Source organism: Schistocerca piceifrons, chromosome 4, assembly GCF_021461385.2.
Source record: "Schistocerca piceifrons isolate TAMUIC-IGC-003096 chromosome 4, iqSchPice1.1, whole genome shotgun sequence".
NCBI classification, from domain to species: Eukaryota; Metazoa; Arthropoda; class Insecta; order Orthoptera; family Acrididae; genus Schistocerca; species Schistocerca piceifrons.
This window is the reverse complement of record NC_060141.1, coordinates 607926768-607933343: the sequence shown is the minus strand read 5'-3', so window position 1 is coordinate 607933343 and position 6576 is coordinate 607926768.

Sequence of the window (6576 nt, the reverse complement as noted above, 5' to 3'; positions counted from 1 at the left end):
CAGGTATTATCTGAAAATAAGGGAGAGTGAACCTATGTGGATTATAAATATAAACTGCTACCGGTATTTTATAAGATATTCGGGCTGAAGTTGATGGTAAACAAAGCCTGTGCATGAGAGTGTGAAGTTTAACATGCGCTGAACTATCGCAATATCAAATGACACCTCTGGTAAGAATCGGTAAAATCTGAGAATCAAGATAGCTGCAAAGAGTTCGTTATACTCTGTTATTTTGTGATAATGTCGCTTTTGTTCTGTTTTAGTCTTCCCCTTGTCCGCTAAAGTGAATTACTTCCCTTCATCCGTTGCACTAAAATATATTCATAAAATAACCACTGTAGCAAAGACAAGGTCAATCATTCTAGTAAGATGTTATTTTATATTTAAGCTTTAATATTTTCACGGTTGTTGTTATGTGGTAAGATTGTAGATTCCAATGGCACGGAAGTTTTATGGTTATATAAAGTATAAATAATGAAGCTCTGCTCATATTTCATCTTAAGGAATGAGAAATTACAAACATCTACATGATACATAAAATGTTGTTCTTACACGTTGCAAAATAATGCTGGTCTCGCCACAGAAATCACTAGAACATTCATTTGTCTCACCTGTCTCGTCGAGCTGGACAGTCTTCGGCGCCGGTGTGATGCAGCTGTCTTTACAATCGCTGGACCAAGACAAGATGGCATATCCTATCTTGTTAATGCAAACGTAAATAAAATGTAACATTTTCACTGACTCTCTGACAATATTCACTGCAAAATTGTGAAATAGTTTCAGAAGGAAACATGCGGAGTTCAATTACGGACACAATTGGTTTTAGTTTTAGAATGGACGTCTCCATAATGGTATACTTGATTCGAGATTCGCCACTTGACTACGTCTTTAACTGTCGCAAGCTTTGATCCTTTCCAACACAATTCATAGAACCGGCGAAATTTATATTCTCATTATGTTGTGCAAAATAAGTAGCCCGGTGCACAGCAGGACAAATCAGTGCATTGGCGTTCTCTTGATAACATCACTTCAGTCTCACGTATTCTGATATCTTTTTCTGCGTCCAATTTAATAATTAGTTCTCTTCGGAAATTTCGGCCTCCTTTTACAAGAACACCTAAATAATCGCTTACTAGAAATTTCTATGTTCCTCTCGTCTTCTCACATCAGTACTGTGTTTTCCGTCCCTATACTTCTTAAACATCTCCACTTTCAATCGCCATGACAACAGTTCTCCCCTTCACAAATAATTTGCACTAATTGTCTCTGCATTCGCGCTCTTTCATCCATATACGGGGTGCGTCAAAAAATGTATACACACTTTGAACTGTCATAGACAATTTATTTCCTGTTCTACAATGTTAAATATCTGTGAGAAAGTAATGTTAAGTTTCTTAAACACGTGGGAGCAGTGGCAAGGAAGTAACTGCAACATGGCGGACGTGCGTTTGATCTTTGAAGCGTGGAAGTGATAATGGAAGTTTGAGAATGTAGCTGCGGTTCGAAGACAGTGAAGAAGTGAGTATAGTATAGAACCACCTTCAAGGTTAACTATTACACGTCTACGAGACAAATTCGAAATTCATGGAACAGTGTGTGATGTGCATAAAGGTCGATCAGGGCGACCTCGTACAGCTGCAAGTGATGATTCCACAACTGCGGTCTTGGAACTGTTTCAGCGTTCGCCTCAAAAATCTTCAAGGCAAGCGGCAGTGAGAAGAAAGGTATGAAGAAAGGCTGAAGCAACGGCTAAGTGACGACGATCCCGATCAAAGGTTAGAATTTGGTGAATGGTTTCAGGAGATGGTGAGACGTGAACCGGGATTTACGGGTAGCAACTGGCAATAGGCATAATTGTGTACTGGGCTGAAGATAATCCTTACATTACAGTTAAAAAGGCTGTGAATTTGCCTGGTGTAAATGTGTGGTGTGGTTTGTCTGCAATTGGACTCATTGGGCCTTTCCGCTTTGAATATACTGTTACTGGAGAAACGAACCTAACAATGCTTGCTGACTCCATATTCCCTGCCATTCGTGCAATATACGATAATGATAAGTTTTATTTCCAACAAGATGGCGCCCCACCGCACTATCATAGGGACGTACGAGCATACCTGGATCACCATGTGCCAGGCCAGTGGATAGGACGCAGGGGACCAATCGAGTTTCCAGCACGCTCTCTGCACCTCATGCCGCTGGATTTCTTCTTATGGGGCACAGTAAAAGATGAATTGCACAAACGTAAACCACGTATCCTGGACACACTCTGGAATGAGATTCAGGCGGTGTGCGCAGAAATCACATTGGACACTTTGGTACAATGTACGGAATCAGTGGTGACTCGTACTCAGAAATGTATTGATGCTGAAGGCCATCAGTTTGAACATTAATCACATTTGCAAAGTACATTTGTTTTTCCAATTGGACATAAAGCTTTCCATTTCCGGAAATTTAACATTGTATAATGGGAAATAAATTTTCTATGACGCTTCAAAGTGTGTATACAATTTTTTGACCCGCCCTGTATACCAGAGTCCCGACCAAGATTGCCTCCTTTCATTTGTTACTTCCACGCTGACAAAACTTTATCATACACTCATGTTCAGAAAAATCAGAACTAGAGATAGGACGTTCATACTCATGAGACATGCACATAAGTGTGTTGTACAGAAATGATTTGCATTTGAACCATGTCGGACGGCTATGTCAAGGTCAACATCGATATCGCGGCGTAATACCACCTACTGTTAAAATATGAGTGCGCCCCTCGTTGTCGCTATGAACTGAAGCTAACGGATCACTGTGACTTGAGCAGACGTGTAGAATGCCTAGGGCGAACCGTACTTATAAGTGAGTTGGAAAGAGGGCGCATTATGTGAGAATGTGATGCATCCACCCCGGAATCTGCGGCTCGTGAGGAAAAAGTGTTCTGGCAGTGCAGCGGGTGTGCGAAGAATGGTTCACGAAAGGCCATAGAACGCGACTAGATGAGTCACCAGATCACACCCCGAGAAAATCGACGGCTCATCCGAATGACAATTATGGCCAGATCTGCATCCTCCCCGGCTCTGGCGCAACAGTGGCACAGTGGAACACATCGTATACTATCAATGGTGACAGTCCGTCGCCGGTTTATTATGGATGGGTTGTGTGCGCATCGTCTAATTTTCCTCCTACCTTTGATGAATTTGCAGAAACATGCAATGGTGCATGGGAAGACGTCATTGGGACCGGAATGGCATTACGTAAGTTTCCGGACGAATCTACACTACTGGCCATTAAAACTGCTAAACCAAGAAGAAATGCAGATGATAAACGGGTATGCATGGGACAAATAAATTATACTAGATCCTACATGCGATTACATTTTCAGACAATTTGGGTGCATAGATCCTGAGATATCAGTACCCAGAACAACCAACTTCGGCCGTAATAACGGCCTTGATACGCCTGAGCATTGAGTCAAACAGAGCTTAGATGGCGTCTACAGGTACAGCTGCCCATGCAGCTTCAACACGATACCACAGTCATCAAGAGTAGTGACAGCCGTATTGTGACGAGCCAGTTGCTCGGCCACCATTGACCAGACATTTTAAATTGGTGAGAGATATGGAGAACGTGCTGGCCAGGGTAGCAGTCGAACATTTTCTGTATTCAGAAAGGCCCGTACAGGACCTGCAACATGCCGTCGTGCATTATCATTCTGAAATGTAGGGTTTCACAGGGATCGAATGAAGGGTATAGCCACGGGTCGTAACACATATGAAATGTAACGTCCACTGTTCAAAGTGCCGTCAATGCGAACAAGAGGTGACCGACACGTGCAACCAATGGCACCCCATACCATCACCCCGGGTGATACGCCAGTATGGCGATGACGAATACACGCTTCCAATATGCATCCACCGAGATGTCGCCAAACACGATGCTGTAAATAGAATGATGCTGTAAACAGAACCTGGATTCATCCGAAAAAATGACGTTTTGCCATTCGCGCACCCAGGTTTGTCGTTGAGTACACCATCGCAGGCTCACATGTCCGTGATGCAGCGTCAAGGGTAACCGCAGCCATGGTCTCCGAACTGATAGTCCATGCTGCTGCAAACGTCGTCGAACTGTTCATGCAGATGGTTGTCTTGCAAACGTCCCCATGTGTTGACTCAGGGATCGAGACGCGGCTGCACGATCCGTTACAGCCATGCGGATAAGATGCCTATCTTCTAGACTACTAGTGATACGAGGCCGTTGGGATCCAGCACGACGTTCCGTATTACCCTCCTGAACCCTCCGATTCCAAATTCTGCTAACAGTCATTGCCTCTCGACTAAAGCGAGTAGCAATGTCACGATACGATAAACCGCAATCGCGGCAAGCTACAATCCGATCTTTATGAAAGTCGGAAACGTGATGGTACGCATTTCTCCTCCTTACGCGAGGCATCACAACAACGTTTCACCAGGCAACGCCGGTCAACTGGTGTTTGTGTATGTGAAATCGGTTGGAATCTTTCCTCATGTCAGCACGTTGTAGGTGTAGCCACCGGCGCCAACTTTGTGTGAATGCTCTGAAAAGTTGATCATTTGCATATCACAGCATCTCCTTCCTGTCGGTTAAATTTCACGTCTATTGCACGTCATCGTCGTGGTGTAGCAATTTTAATGGCCAGTAGTGTAACTTCCGTTTGTTAGAAAATGGTGGTCGTATTTTGGTTCGCCGCAGACAGAGGGAACAGCATCACAGTGACTTCACTCACACAAAAGATGCAGCGCCAACTCAAGGCATTATGGGGTGGGGTGCTATTGTGTACAACCACAAATGACAGTTGGTGCACGTCAAGGACATTGTGACCTAAGTGAATGACGTCCTTCGACCTATAGTCGTACCATTTCGGCACAACACATTTTTCGGCAAGTCGATGGACGACCACATGTTGCTTCACGAACACGTGCCTTCATTGTGTCACAGGATGTCACGATCGATAATGTCTGAGATATGGAGAAAAGATGGGTGCAGCGCTATGACCCAATGTCAATTGCCAGAAATGAACTCTGGAACCAGGTGAATGCAGCGCCTTATAAGCGTCGACGCAGTCTCGCATGGAAAAAGTTATAAGAGCCCATGGCGGCCCTGTGCCTACTAGGCAAGAGGACACATGCTGAACCGAGGTGACTGAAATGCTAATCATTTCTGCCGAACATGTCCTGTTAACATTAGTCAGTGACATCATGAAGAATAATGTTGTTTCTGAATCTACAAGTCACACCTCCAGAAGAGACGAAGAGCTTTCGAGAAACATCTCCTTCGTTAAAACATGAATCCTCATATGTTAAAATATAAGTTTTTAACAGGATTTTTTTTTCAGAAATCATCAACATAGACTTGCCTTCCAAATAATACATTTTACATGCATACCATCTAAACGGCTGCTTGCTTATCGCATGTTGGCTACTTTGAACAGAGCCTGATGGTTCCTCATTTTCGTCTGGGTCTTGTTCTGAAGAAACAGCGAAAAAATTTTTCTGTCTACCCCACAAATTCCGAAAACGCAATACTACATTTTCACTGAACCGAAACACAAATCAGGTTAAAGTATACTTTAACTGAACTTTTGTTTAATTAAACAGGACTGCTAATTAGCGTGAGCTGTCCTTAAATTAAATCAACGCAATTCAGCTTAGCACTTACAAATAACATTCGAACTAACCGTTTTGGCAAGTTCGGTTTCTATTCACCACGTAGTTTCTATTAACCACAATTTATCACATGCATTCCAGCTGAACAATATACTGGTGTGAGGCTGTTTGATGATCAAAGGAAAAGCTGAAAATATATGCCCATTATGCGACGACTGACTTTTTCTTCCTTAATTTTTATATTAATGTTTATTGTCTTTTGCACTTTGTCTACGTTTTGGATCATGCGATGCTCATTTTTATAATTTGTTTTCTGAATTTGCAGTACTTTCATCTTCGACAATGGAGCCTATGTCGCACAATATTTAGTTACACAAGAAATAGTACTCAATAAATACGGAAATATCCATTTCTATTCGGAAGATTTCATCCTTTCGCTTTTACGACCTTGTTATCAACAGTGCGTCCGAGTGGTGCTGTAGTTAACACAAATACCTATTAAGCAGGAGATTCGGGGTTCTAATTCCGGTCCGGCATACATTATCATTCGTCACTGCTGATTCCTCACAAAGTCCTGATGCAGCTGATATCAATAGTTGCTTCACTTTCCTTTCTTGGGCACCCTTCCTCCCCCTTCAGCTTACATAATTTTAATTTAATTTTGAAGAATTAACACTCTGAGTTTTGTAACTTCATATAAATTTTATTAGCTTACATGTATTTAAGGCATCTGTTTCAAGTCAGTGGCTACACTTGACGTCAACATTTATCGCTGTTCCTGCAAGTTTTAAATGTGGACTCGTTGCCGTCCCCGTTCGTGACGTTAACGTAATAGTTCCTTAATTTCGTCGTTGCCACTGGTCAGCCATCAGCAGACTGGTTATTCTCCTGTTCCGCGACTAAGGAGACACCGATCGCTCGACATTACCACAGGCCATAGTAT